This window comes from Coenobita brevimanus, chromosome 1 (genome assembly GCF_032717465.1).
Source record: "Coenobita brevimanus isolate Jiangsu-jjx chromosome 1, ASM3271746v2, whole genome shotgun sequence".
In the NCBI taxonomy this organism is placed as follows: domain Eukaryota; kingdom Metazoa; phylum Arthropoda; class Malacostraca; order Decapoda; family Coenobitidae; genus Coenobita; species Coenobita brevimanus.
Genome location: NC_136954.1, coordinates 7991612 through 8005529, shown reverse-complemented (window position 1 = coordinate 8005529; position 13918 = coordinate 7991612). Strand labels below are relative to the sequence as shown.

The following is a 13918-nucleotide window of genomic DNA, read 5'->3' as shown; positions in this document are numbered from 1 at the left end:
ATCATCATCATCATCTTTTTTCTCTTTCTTCTTCTTCATCTCTCCTCCTCCTCCTCCTCCACCCCAACATCCCTCCCCCAAACTCCTCATTACAGTTACCCTGGCCAGCTTACAGGAGGCAGAGAATGACAACAAAGCCGTAGTACTTCGTACAGGTGAGAGAGGGTTAAGTATATCCTCTCTCTCTCTCTCTCTCTCTCTCTCTCTCTCTCTCTCTCTCTCAGACCAGTCTTATGAGCTACTTTGTCTCCTTACCCACCCGGGAATTTGGTAAACAAAACTCGAGACATGACCGTTCCCAAACACAATATCTGGAGAGAGAGAGAGAGAGAGAGAGAGAGAGAGAGAGAGAGAGAGAGAGAGAGAGAGAGAGAGAGAGAGAGAGAGAGAGAGAGAATTAATATTTTACACATTATACTTTTTTCAGGACGCTTAAAACGAGGATATAATTTTGTCTAGTTCATTATGCATATTCCAAGACATTTTATTCTTTGGTTATACATTTTATGTATAGGATAGTCCAATATAGCATCCTCTATTTTGTGTTGTGGGGACGGCCCAGTGTGCTAGTGTGAGGAGCGCTGACATTTTGGCTATTTAATGAAACTCCTAATCAACAGCGTAATTAATGGACGCCAATAACTGTCTGCTAAGCTGGTAAAGAGGCAGCCAAGGCTATACCCTGCTAGTTTAAAAAGGCATCTCCTAAGCTGAGGAATAGCGTCTGTTGGTGGCAAGACTTTTTTTTGCCTTCAGTACACATACCCTCCTAACACATCTAGGCCGAAAAATATCGTCTGGCGCCTTCAGGAAAATACATGGTGTCGTGAGAGACTTTCAAAGAACCTTCAGGAGGACAGTATTAATTCTGAGAGAAAACTGCTATACCAACGTGGGCCCAATTCTCAGCCGTCATGAAGCTACAGTTACAGATGACCTATGAGTTAATTATGAGGCAGACCATTTACGCCCCTAAGATCATCAGTAGCTTTAGCTCCGGAAATGGGAGACAACTGCACGTAGACTGATACATTTTTTTTTTCTTCTCTAAAGAATCGCCTCAACATAACCTCCTTAAATATATAACAAGAAAAAAAAAAGGTGAGACACCCTGAAAAGGCCTTCTCCACACGCTGCTCGGATTCTCCGTATATCAAATAACAGTCTTTTGGCGTAAAAAATATACACGCCTGCCTTCTCCCCACGCTGCTATTCTTCTCCCCGGCATTGACAAACATCCTCATAACAGTTTAGCTACTTACACGATAGACCACTTTCACGCAGCACGACCCTTGAAAAAAATCTTATGTAAACTGAAATTAGTATACAGAGTCACGCACGAGGGCAATGGCTGGAGTGCGCGCGCGCGCACGTAGGCTCGCGCACGCACACACACATGTAGAGAGAGAGAGAGAGAGAGAGAGTATGGGAAAGAGAGGAGAAGTAAGGAGAGAACGAGAGAACGGGTGGGAATGAAGGAAGGAGGTAGGGAGGAATGAAGGCAGAAAGGAAGGAAGGAATACAGAAAGGAGAGAGGAAGAGAGGGAGAGATGGGAGGGGGGAGAACGAGAATGAAAGTATGAAACAGGAATGAAAGAGGGGAGAGGGGGAGTGGAGGGAGAGGGGAAGTGGAGGGAAGAGGTAGAATGGAGGGATGTGGGAGACTGGAGGGGAGAGGGAGAGTGGAGGGATGAGAAAAGGGAAGAGAGCAGAGAGGACAGGTAAGAAGGGGAGACAGAGTAGAGAAAGAGAGAGAGAGAAGGCAAGGCCAGGATGGAAAAGCGAGTGCAAAGAAGAAAGAGGGATGGGAGAAGACGGAGAGGAGGAGGGAAGAATGCGATCGGTGAGGAGGGAAAGAAATCAGTGAGTGCAACCAGACAACTACTGTGTCCCTCTGTCGTACTATTCCTGCAATGAATGTACAGTACATATTTACATCTGTAATTAGCAACTGGGGAGGCACTGTAAATTTTTGTAGCCATTACTTCTTGGAATTGCCTTATACACTGACAATAACGCATTATTAACAAGAGTGCATTTCAGTAACCACCACAATGTTTTACAGTTTATTTCTGCAACTACCAAATATTACTGCAACTTTTATTTCTGCAGCTACAATATAGTATTGCGATTTCTATTTCTGCAACTGCTATATTACCGTAACTGTTGCAGATTTTTTACCACCTCCCAAAAAACTGCAATGACAATAACTGTTTGTATTTTCGCTAACATTTCCAGTTACCAGATTGTGATGGTAATGTATTTTTGAAAACTACTGTATTATGGGTTATCCTATACAACTCCCATGGTTTATATGCAACTATTATTTTTCTTTTTTCTCCTTTTTCTTTATGCAAAATACGTATATTTTAATTATCAGCGAATATATTTTTACAACTTTCTGTCCCCTCTTCTCCCTGGCATTTAAGTTTCAGCAGGCTATTCCTTCCTTTACACTTCCTGCGTCTTCAGCCACTTTCATGCATGGACTGATGTGATACTATGCTGTTCTCGATCTTCCTTCTTCCATTCTCTCTCTCTCTCTCTCTCTCTCTCTCTCTCTCTCACACACACACACACACACACACACACACACACACACACAGGCAGAGCTAGCTGTCCGTCCCCCTAAGTATAAGCAAGATGGATATTACCAACCCTACGACAAATCAAGGGAGACGTGTTGCTTTGTGTTGGACCAGGATGAGAGAGAGAGAGAGAGAGAGAGAGAGAGAGAGAGAGACAGACAGACAGACAGAGAGAGAGAGAGAGAGAGAGAGAGAGAGAGAGAGAGAGACAGAGAGGGAGGGGGAGAGAGGGAGAGAGAGAGAGAGAGAGAGAGAGAGAGAGAGAGAGAGAATGGGGGGAGGGCAATGAGAATGGGGAAAGCAGGGAGAGAGAAGGAGCGAAAGGGAGTGACATGGAAGAAGCGTAAGGGAAAGAGAGAAGGGAGGAGAGTAGGATGGGGAGAGGGAGGGAGAATAAGGGGGAAAGGGAAGGAAGAAGGGTAGGGAACAAGGAAAGAGGAGAGAGAGGGAAAGGAGAAAAGAGAGAAGGAAGAGACAGTGGGTAAGTTGAAAATGGGGGTGGGGAGAAGGGGGAAGAGAGATGGAGGAGGAAAGTAGGGAGGAAGAGAGAAGATAAATGAAAATATAAAGATCGAAGATAGCGAGGGTATGATGGGGAGGCAGGGAAGGTGGCTGAGCAAGGATGGCTGTGTGTGTGTGTGTGTGTGTGTGTGTGTGTGTGTGTGTGTGTGTGTGTGTGTGTGTGTGTGTGTGTGTGTGTGTGTGTGTGTGTGTGTGTGTGTGTGTGTGTGTGTGTGTGTGTGTGTGTGTGTGTGTGTGTGTAATAGAGTAGTTACGTTAAACCGTTTTCTTTAGGTGAATGCGTCACAGGAATATGATTACTAACAACGCCGCAGTAAAACTGCCAAACACAACCTGCACATACAGTCACCCTGCGTCACCCGTACCAACAACCTCGCGGAACGAAACATCCACCTCATCATACCTGACTCCTATAACTCAACACAGCCTGCATTAAATCATCTAACTGTACAGCAGATGGAGGCAGACGACTAGAACTGTCCTGACCATGAGAGATAACAGCTAGAACTTACTTAGCATTTATTGTATCATTAGAATTAAATAGAGCTGCACAGATGAGCCTGAGAACAACAAACCACCATCAAAACCACCACCACCACCAACAACAACAATAACAACAAGGGAAAAGATACAACTAACGCACCACATCATCATCATTACCACCACAAGAGAGTACAAGTCGATAGCCTCTCATCCTGTGCACCTGCCGAACCCACAGCCTCTGTACACAAAACATCCGCCGTAACTAGTTGACAAAGTCCACCTATCCAACACTGCTCAAGGCTGGGGCAAATTTTGGCCAAGAAAACGCAAAGGTTGGGGAGACGAGACGTGGTGCTAGGGCTCTCTCTCTCACACACACACACACACACACACACACACACACACACACACACACACACACACACACACACACACACACACACACACACACACAAAATCATGCTTCTTTCCTCTTTCCCTCTCTTCCCTTTCCTTTCATTTTTTCCGTCACTATTTCTTCTATTGCCCAGTTTTCCCTCCTCCTTCCTCCATCCGTAAGTTTTTTCCTCCTCCCGCTCTCCACTTTTTCCTTCAGATCTCAGCTTTCCAACTCCCCCCCCCCTCTCTCTCTCTCTCTCTCTCTCTCTCTCTCTCTCTCTCACCCAGACCATCATCATGATTATGATCATGATCAGCATCATCATCATCATCATCATGACCATGGTTCAGTCCCCTGCAGGACAGGCTGTTATTTTGTTCCATTCAGTCCTACTGTATCTCAGTCTCATCATGCTATCTTGGTCTCTGTCAGCCTCATCCTCTCACTCCATCTCAGGTCGTCTATCTCGTACTTGCTCTACGAAGGACGTGCCATGTCCATAGCCATATTGGAATTTTTATTTTTGTGCATATTGGAATTTTTATTTTTGTGCATATTGGAATTTTTATTTTTGTGCATATTGGAATTTTTATTTTTGTGCATACTGGAATTTTTATTTTTGTGGATATTGGAACTTTTATTTTTGTGCATACTGGAATTTTTATTTTTGTGACTAGTGGTATGTCGGGGAGCTCACCATCCACTCATCTGACGTCGTGCTGCCCTCAGGTGACTCTGCATCGAATGACGAGGCAAATGATTTACTGTATTTCAAGAAACTATTTACAACGCTGGATGGTAACCATAGAAGCAAATGACGCAAGGCTGTCTAGTGGGTTAAGGTACTCCAAGTGGCTGGGGCATACAAGGGTTTACATCTGAAGGATGGCTGGTATTATTGATCGCTTTACGCCACACAGGTGTGAGAGAGGTTAATTACCCTTCCATTAAATGTCGGGACTGAGTAGAAAAGCCCCAGAACCCTTCACTACTGATGGGGTTGAAAGGGACTGGGAGACAGATGGATGGATCGATAGATGGATGGATGGACAGGTGAATGGGTGGTTGTATGGATGAAAGGATGGATAGATAAAGGATGGATGGATGGATTGATAAATGTGGATGTATGAATAGATGGATGGACGGATGGATAGTGAGGGACGGACGGACGGATGGATGGATGGATATATCTCTTCAGTGCTTTGTTTTCGTGTCCAGGGAGGTCTCTCCTCTCTCTCCATGTGACACCAAACACAATCCTTTTCATTCCTTTCTCAGCACTCCAAAGTTTTGGGTTCTAAGGATTTTGTCAGACTCCACGTTTCTGATTAATAAGTAACAACAAATATGGCATACTCTCTTTTGACATAACGGCAATGGCTTATACTTAATACAGATACTTAGTTTACCTATGGCCTTCATCCCATTCGTTTTCTTCGTTTGTTTTCACTGTAATGAACTGGCTCTGCTTGAACTGCCTTCACTAATTTTATAGTATACATTCCTCGACAGATTATAGTTCATCTCTTGTTTTCATCAGAAGAGAGTGAAGCATCTGCTGAACACAATTTTCGTCTGCTTCATAATCACTTTGAAGCCGGCCTTCAGACCCTAACTCTTTCAAACGGCTACCATTTCTTGTGATTGTTTCCCTGATTCACACACACACACACACACACACACACACACACACACACACACATACACTAGGCCATCAGCAAATAAAAAATGTAGTAGTTCAATCGCTCAACCTTAGCATTATTTCCGCTTTTTTAATCCAGACAATAGAAATGTCGCCTAGGAATACTGTGAAAAAATTGCATGAAATTCTCTCTCCTGGTTTAACACCCATTTCTTAAGCGCTAGCTATCCTTACGGGGTTTTATGATGGCGGTACCGTCTTCATAAATATCATCTACTATAACATGCTCTTCTTCTACGTCTCATAATCGAACTGCTCTCAAAACTCTTTCTGATCCAACTGAATCAAATAGTTTTCCATACGCACCGATCGCCATCCTCAGTGCTTAACTGTATTTTGAAGTTTTCTGCATCAGTTTACTAAACACACGACTATGGCCTCTTGCTACACAGGTGCACTGATCAACCCTTTAATACTTCGCTTGTTTTGTGGACCATAATTGTTTGCTAATATCTGATGTGCTGTTTATCATGTTATTGTTTATTGCTGCTTGAAATCTTGTATGTGTAACTGGATAATGTGGTCAATAAATTCTTTCTTTCTTACTTAATTACTTTTATAACGACTACGAGGTCCGGCCTGTTCTCTTGGCTGGTTGGCATCACATGTAGGGTTATTTGATTTGCTTTAGGATATTTGTTGAGAAATTTGTGCAAGACAGGGAGAAGACTGATTGGATGTTATTCTGTAGGTGTTTACGAGTACTGTCGTGTGTGTGTGTGTGTGTGTGTGTGTGTGTGTGTGAGAGAGAGAGAGAGAGAGAGAGAGAGAGAGAGAGAGAGAGAGAGAAACAGACAGACAGACAGACAGACAGAGACAGAGAGAATAAAGACCTTCATTAGTTCATGTCTCGCCGAACCGTCTAGATGTTATGATGTGTGTGTGTGTGTGTGTGTGTGTGTGTGTGTGTGTGTGTGTGTGTGTGTGTGTGTGTGTGTGTGTGTGTGTGTGTGTGTGTGTGTGTGTGTGTGTGTGTGAGAGAGAGAGAGAGAGAGAGAGAGAGAGAGAGAGAGAGAGAGAGAGAGAGAGAGAGAGAGAGAGACTCCAGACCTTCATTAGTTCATGTCACGCCGAACCGTCTAGATGTTATGACGTGTGTGTGTGTGTGTGTGTGTGTGTGTGTGTGTAAGGGAGGGGAGATGAGGGAAGGGGAGGGGAAGGAGAAATGGGGAAGAAGCTGGAGGACTCGGGAGGGACAGGAGTTGAAAGGGAAGATGGAAGAGAGGGAAAGGGGGAGGATGATAGGAAAAGGCTGGGGGAGATGACGGGGGAGAGGAGGAGAAGGAGGAGGAGGAGAAATGAAAATGAGATGGGAAGGGTTGGGGGGAAGACGACGAGGGGAAAATGAGAAGAGTGGAGATATAAATAAAGAAGCAAGTGTTAAAAAATAAAGGAAAGGAAGGAAAAATATAGGTTGGAAAAATAGGAAGTGAGAAAGAGAGCTGCGCTAATGAGGTCATTACGCAAGAAGAGGTGCTAAACAGAAGAAAGAAAGACAAAGAATGACGAGGGAAGAAGAAGATAGAATATATGAAGACGCAGAGGAAAGAAATCAATATCAATAAGAACTCCACAGAATGTGGAGTTCTTAATAATAATAATAATAACAATAATAACTAGTTACCTATTTACTTATTGTGTAGCCACAATAAAGAAGCATCGCCGTAACTGTTTATAGTATTGACTGTCTGTAGATCAAGGCCATTCATATTTGGAACATGTACTTAGATTAACCCAAGGTAGCTTCTTGTGTAATATCAACAAGATCTAAAGACAAAGGTGTGGAAGAAATCAAAGAAGCATGGGTACATTTTACATTTGTCCCAATAAGTGTTTAACTGTATGCTTAACTGTAACCATATTCCTTTCAGATAATGAGAGAGACCACAGCTATATTTCTGTGGTGTTACAGCTTTACAGCTTTGGTGGTTTTCTCTAAAACGTGTTACAAAGAAAACTCTGTGTGTATTTGGATTCAGTACTTTCCCAAAGATTAAATGGCAAAATATTCAGTCAAAATTCTCAGCAGACTTTTTATCATAGGATTTTTAACCAGACAGCTGTATCTCAATTAAATATTTCAATTACAAACATGCAATTTTTGCACCATAATTGAGTATATGACCTTCAAAAATAGGTCAAGGTCATTTATATTGGGCAAAAGTACCTGGGTCACCCCAGGATACCTTCCTGTATAATATCATCAAGATCTAAGAAAAAAAAGTGCAAAGAAATATAATAACGCTTAACAATAATCTTCGACATAATGTGGCGAAGCTTAATAATAATAATATTATTATTATAATAATGAATAATAATAATAATATTATTATTATAATAATGAATAATAATAATAATAATAATGATGACGATGACGATGATGATGATGATGATGATGATAATGGGCATAACAATTTTATCTAAAGAACAGGGCCTCAAAAATATACAGCTGCAATTGTATTACAAAAGTTCTCATATATTACAACACTTCTTCGATTTCAGGTGGCACAGAAGACTTCATGACACTTCTTCCTCGGGGATTTATTGTGCATGTTGCATCTTTTATTTACCCTACTGCTGTAGGACTACATAATAGATAGATAGATAAATAGGTAGATAGAAGCAGGGAGTCAGATGATGAGAAGGTGTTGTGTCTGCGAGAATCGAGCAGTGCTAAACATGCGTACACACTCTTAACACTGAGGAAAGCTGACGACAGCGGCCAGTAAGGAGATGATGCAGTTAGCTGTCAGCAGTCCCCTCGTGAACAAAGACCTAGTCCATCCACAAGGAACACACGTGACACACCCCTGCTACACCAGATTTTAGGAAAGAGAGTTTAGAAGGGGACAAGCGATCCTAGAGACAGGTCACGGGAGAAGGGCTTAGCGATTTGAGAGAGAGAGAGACAGATAGCGAGACAGGGAGGTAGCTACCCGGGACTTATACTCGTTCCGTGTGAGAGACTTGTTAATATTTCCAAGACAAATAAAAATAGTCCCATACTATTCTTTACCTCTCCTGTCACTACATGACAAATGGGAAAGAAGATTAGCTACTTACGAAGCTACTCAAGTATAACAACCGCTCGTCCATAAGTCTAATATATATATAACTTCTCTACAAGTAACTACAAAGTCTTTATGACATTTGGTAGCAGCGAACGTATACGAACCTCGTCTATGAATCAACATTAAATTCCTACAAAATATCAAGATTGAAAACAAGAATATCTCTCTCAACCAACAACATAACCAGCTCCTGACGCTTCTCTCCATCCAGCCCCCTCCGTCTCCCAGATCATCATGCTGATGCAGAGGTCAAGAGATCACACGACGCCTTGCAAGTAACTTAACGACAAACCAGCAAATCTGCGGACATCGTCTCCGAATTAAAAGCAAATTTCTACAAAAGCAACCGAGACTCTACAAGATTAGCTTCAGTTCTACAGTGAATCACTACAAAATCTATAATCTTCAAGTAACTTCAAGCAGCAACAAGAAGAATATAAAACAAAGCAAGTAAAGAAGAGGAAAAAGGACCACAAATACCTCGAGGAAGAACAACAAAACAAACGAAGAGTGAGACACGACTCATAACCACCAGACCTCATCGCTACTCATTCACTCACCACAGCTACCAGTGTGGGTAGCCGACGTCACCATGTGCTGAGATGACATCACAACGCGAGTCTGCCATGCCAAGCAACGTGTGACTGACACCAGGCACTTCTCACCCACTACTCATTACTCATTATTCACATAGCTCCTACTCATACTCACTTATTTTCACAGTTAAGTTGGAAATTCGACGTTCTATGCTGAGGTTTGCCTGGGACAGCCGTTAACCACTACAAATACCAGGCCATGGAGTTTCCTGAGTAATATCGTCCATCAACACACCACTAGAATTATCAAGTGATCTTCAATCAAACCTGTATTTTCTTCCGAGATCGACTTTTGTATCGCACACCTCTACGATCTGTATCAAGTGGGTAAAATTATACTTGCTCATTTCTTCTCAGTGCTAAAATTAGCTATATTCAACTTATTTACTCATCTAGTTTGCTAGGACATAAATAAACAAGAGGCATATTTCATAACATCATATCTTAATGACAGGAATATTTTCGCCACCACCCACGTTAATACCAGATGACACAAATTGCCACAACATCAGACTCACAATTAAGAGACAGCCCACCCCTTGTACAACCCTCACCACACGCTAAAGATAAAGAAACAAATACGGGAGTTTCGGATGATGAGTGGGAAACCCCTTCAGACATAGAGAGTGACGACTTTGCAGCTGCCTTGCATACGTATGCCAATATACTTAACAGGGTTCACCGGTCCGGTCATACATATTCCACCATTCCCTCACATAACGATAAACACGTACAAGTTGAATTAACAGGGCAATCATTAAAAATGAATCAAGAAACAAATACTGCTGATCTAAAAACCACACCTCACGTTTTTGTGTATCACGAGGATAAGACTGCCCTAAAATTCTCTGGCACAGACAAAGATCGCATTGATGTCATTTCATTAATCAGTCAGTGCGAACAAATGTTCATCATGCGCCACATACTAGATGAACAAGAGAAAATTGCTATTTTTTCATCTTGCATAAGCCAGGAAAGATGTCCAGCAAGCAATTTATTGCGCTCAGATAAGCTACATCATGCTAGGACATATGATGAATTTAAAACTGAATTTCTGAAGAAATTTTCTGGAGGTATGAACTTCTTGCCAGGTATAATTCCAGAATTACATAAAATTGTAGATCTTGTAAGGGAGCACACTACAAACCATGTGCTCAGTGAAATAACTGCTGATGTCTCCACAATCAAGAGAACTCTATTAGCTACTTTGGAGAATTCTAATTGGATAACAGATGATGGAAAGATGTCCCCAGACCTCGTCGTGGACATCGTTGGTTATGTAGCTGCCTTGTGTAAATTACCTGATAGGACCCTTAAGATCGCCAAAACGATCGCGTACACCCCAGGAATGTGCTTACTAGACTTAATGAACAAGGTAGAGATGCAGTGCAGTAAAGCAGGTGTGGTCGACACACATGCACATTCTGGTAGAATCAGGGTACCTGAGACAGTATCAGCTGTGAAAACATCTACACCGACCCCAAACAGAGAACAAAATCGATCGCGACCAGAAATGAGGCAGCCAAAACAAACAAAGACGCCTAGAAATCGTTCCCACACGCCTTCCTACAGGCAGTTTCATAAGCTTTCGCGCAGCCCGAGCAGGTCTCGCGCCATAAACAACACTTCTTATGGGAAATCACCTCGTAGGTCACAGTCAAGGGATAGGTCCATTCTGTGTCATTACTGTGCAAAACCAGGACACACAAGGTATGAATGCTTTATCAAGGCAAAAGAGGATAATCAAAAGACACAAGGATTTGGTCCTTACTGTAGGCATCATAGATACCAAGGGCACTGGACTAGTGATTGCAAAACAGTAGAAAAAATTGTGTCTATGTTCAAATCGGGGGAAGACCAAGTCATGACAAAAAACGAACAAACGTAAAGAAGAACAAGGTTAAACTTCACATAGGAGGCATGTTGGGAAATGAGTGTATCTTGATACCAGCGGTATGTGAGGATCAAAACGTTTCCTTATTTTTAGATACAGGCTCTCCAGTGAACTTAATAACACATGAAGAACTAAATAGAATTCTTAAAAATAAAAAGAAAGTAACTTTTCTGGATTAAGCTGATTTAGATTTATACACAGTAGATGGTCAAGAGATTACAGTAAAAGGTATGATAAGATAAAATCTCAGTTTCACAGAAACTACAAGACCATTCTCTGCATTGTTCTATATCGTTGAAAACTTAGCAATTAAAGCTCATATGTTACTGGGCTTAAGATCCATGAGAACTGAGAACATAACTATACTCCCACAAATGAATGGAATAGACTTTGATAATGAATTCATAGAGGAAATACTTTCAGAGCCCTCACCGATTGGCAGAAGAGAGCCAAAAAGAATTGGTAATATTAAAGGCTTAAACAAACATACACAAACAGATGAGTGTATAGATCCATTTACACCAGCAACCCCATCCTCCAGAATTAGTGACCCAGATAACTGTACTGATTTATCAATTTTTCCAGCCCATCTCACTAATGATTTGTCTATACCACCTAATTCATACATGAAGGTTACCATAAAGAGCAAATTACGGAATAGTACTGTTCTTGTCTTAGAAGAATTATGTAAAGTAAAGGGATTGTCAGTAGAAAACGCATTATGTCATACGAACGACGAAGGGCTAACTCAGGTATTCATTATTAATCACATGAATGGGGAAGTTCAGTTGAAGAAGGGAACTTGTATAGTTAATATTGAAAAATGTTTCGCCCCTGTGAAGGAAATAAATATTGGTGAACAAGTGAGATAAAATCTACGGATAGAGAAAGAATAAAAGAGAATTTAATTCACTCAAGTGAATTTGACGAAGAAAATGATTTGTTAACCCTGCTGGAAACACACAGGGACACCGTAGCATTGCCCGGAGAACAATTAGGGTGTACTAACTTGATTAATCACATGATTAATGTGCACCCAGAAACACCACCAATTTTCGTACCAGCTTATCGCATACCACACTCCCAACGTACACTTGCAAATCAGTATGTCGATGAAATGTTAAAGCTTGGAATTATTGAGCCTTCAGTTTCTCCGTGGAACGCCCCCCTTTTCTTTGTGCCCAAACGAAATGGAGAAATGCGTGCGGTAGTAGATTACCGTAAACTAAATAATCACACAATACCAGACAGATTTCCCATGCCATTGCTAAGTGATGTTCTACAGAATATTGGTCCTGAGAATAATATATTCTCGACCATCGATCTCCTAAACGGATACTATCAGATTCCGGTATCTCAGGAGTCACGTAAATACACTGCCTTTTCAACAAACAGAGGCCATTATCAATATACAAGAATGCCAATGGGACTGAGGACAGCCCCAGGTACGTTCCAGCGTCTTATGAATTACGTATTGTCCGGAATTTTAGGACAAGGAATATTTGTTTATCTTGACGATATTATTATCGCAACGAAGAATATTAAGGATCATCTCAGGAAATTAGACTTACTCTTACAAAAGCTTAGTGATGCTGGATTAAAAATTAAACTGTCTAAATGCAAATTTTGCTTTAAGGAAATAAATTTCTTAGGCCACAAATTAAGTTCTGATGGTATTCACACCACTGATGACAAAATACAGGCAGTGAGAGATTTTCCTGAACCCACTACGACTGACGAAGTTAGACAATTTTTAGGTCTGGCTGGGTACTATAGGTCATTCGTACCACAGTTCTCTCATATAGCCTTCCCTCTATTCCAACTACTCAAAAAAGATGCTGTATTCCAATGGGAAGAAGAACAAAAAAGGGCATTTAACAATCTAAAAATTAAACTAACAAATGCACCTTGTTTAGCATATCCGAATTACACGAAATCATTTCTTATTTGTACAGACGCATCAGTTAAAGGATTAGGGGCTGTACTGATGCAGGAAGATAAAAGAGGAAAGAATCAACCAATTGCATTTGCCAGCAGACAAACAAGAGGTGCGGAGAAAAATTATCGCACTACAGACTTAGAGGCACTTGCAGTGATTTTTGCATGACAAAATTCGAGATTTGGTATATGGTTACGAAATCCACTTATTCACCGACCATAAACCACTGATGGGTATGTTTAAAGAAAAACTCCTTTCTTGGAGGAGAGCAAGATGGAAATGTACAGTTGAAAACTACAATGTACAAATTCATTATATACAAGGTAAAATGAACATAGTAGCTGACGCATTATCTAGGAACCCGAACACAATTCAGGTCGCGGCGTTAGATCTCAAAGGAAATATCCCAAACCACGAGGATATCGCAAAGGCACAAAGACTTGACCCAGTATGGTCAAAAGTAATATACAAGTTAGAAAGTGGAGATGACATACAATTACCCAAACTTCATGTCCCACTTGAACAATTCACAATGGTCAATAATACATTATACAAAATTAACTCTAAACAACCAAAACGCCAAAGAAATACTAACCAGTTGGTAGTACCTAATGACATGATACCCCAAGTATTACGAATGATACACGACAGCCCACATGCAGGACATCCTGGAAAGGATAAGACATTCAACCAAGCCCAGCTATTATATTACTGGCCTTCATTACGAAGAGATATAAACAATCA

General features: G+C 41.3%; 1 pseudogene; it reads right to left on the bottom strand.

Moving 5' to 3' along the window:
- LOC145413476 (glutamate receptor 1-like) overlaps nucleotides 1–13918 on the bottom strand; it is an 806335-nt pseudogene that overhangs the window by 111138 nt on the left and 681279 nt on the right.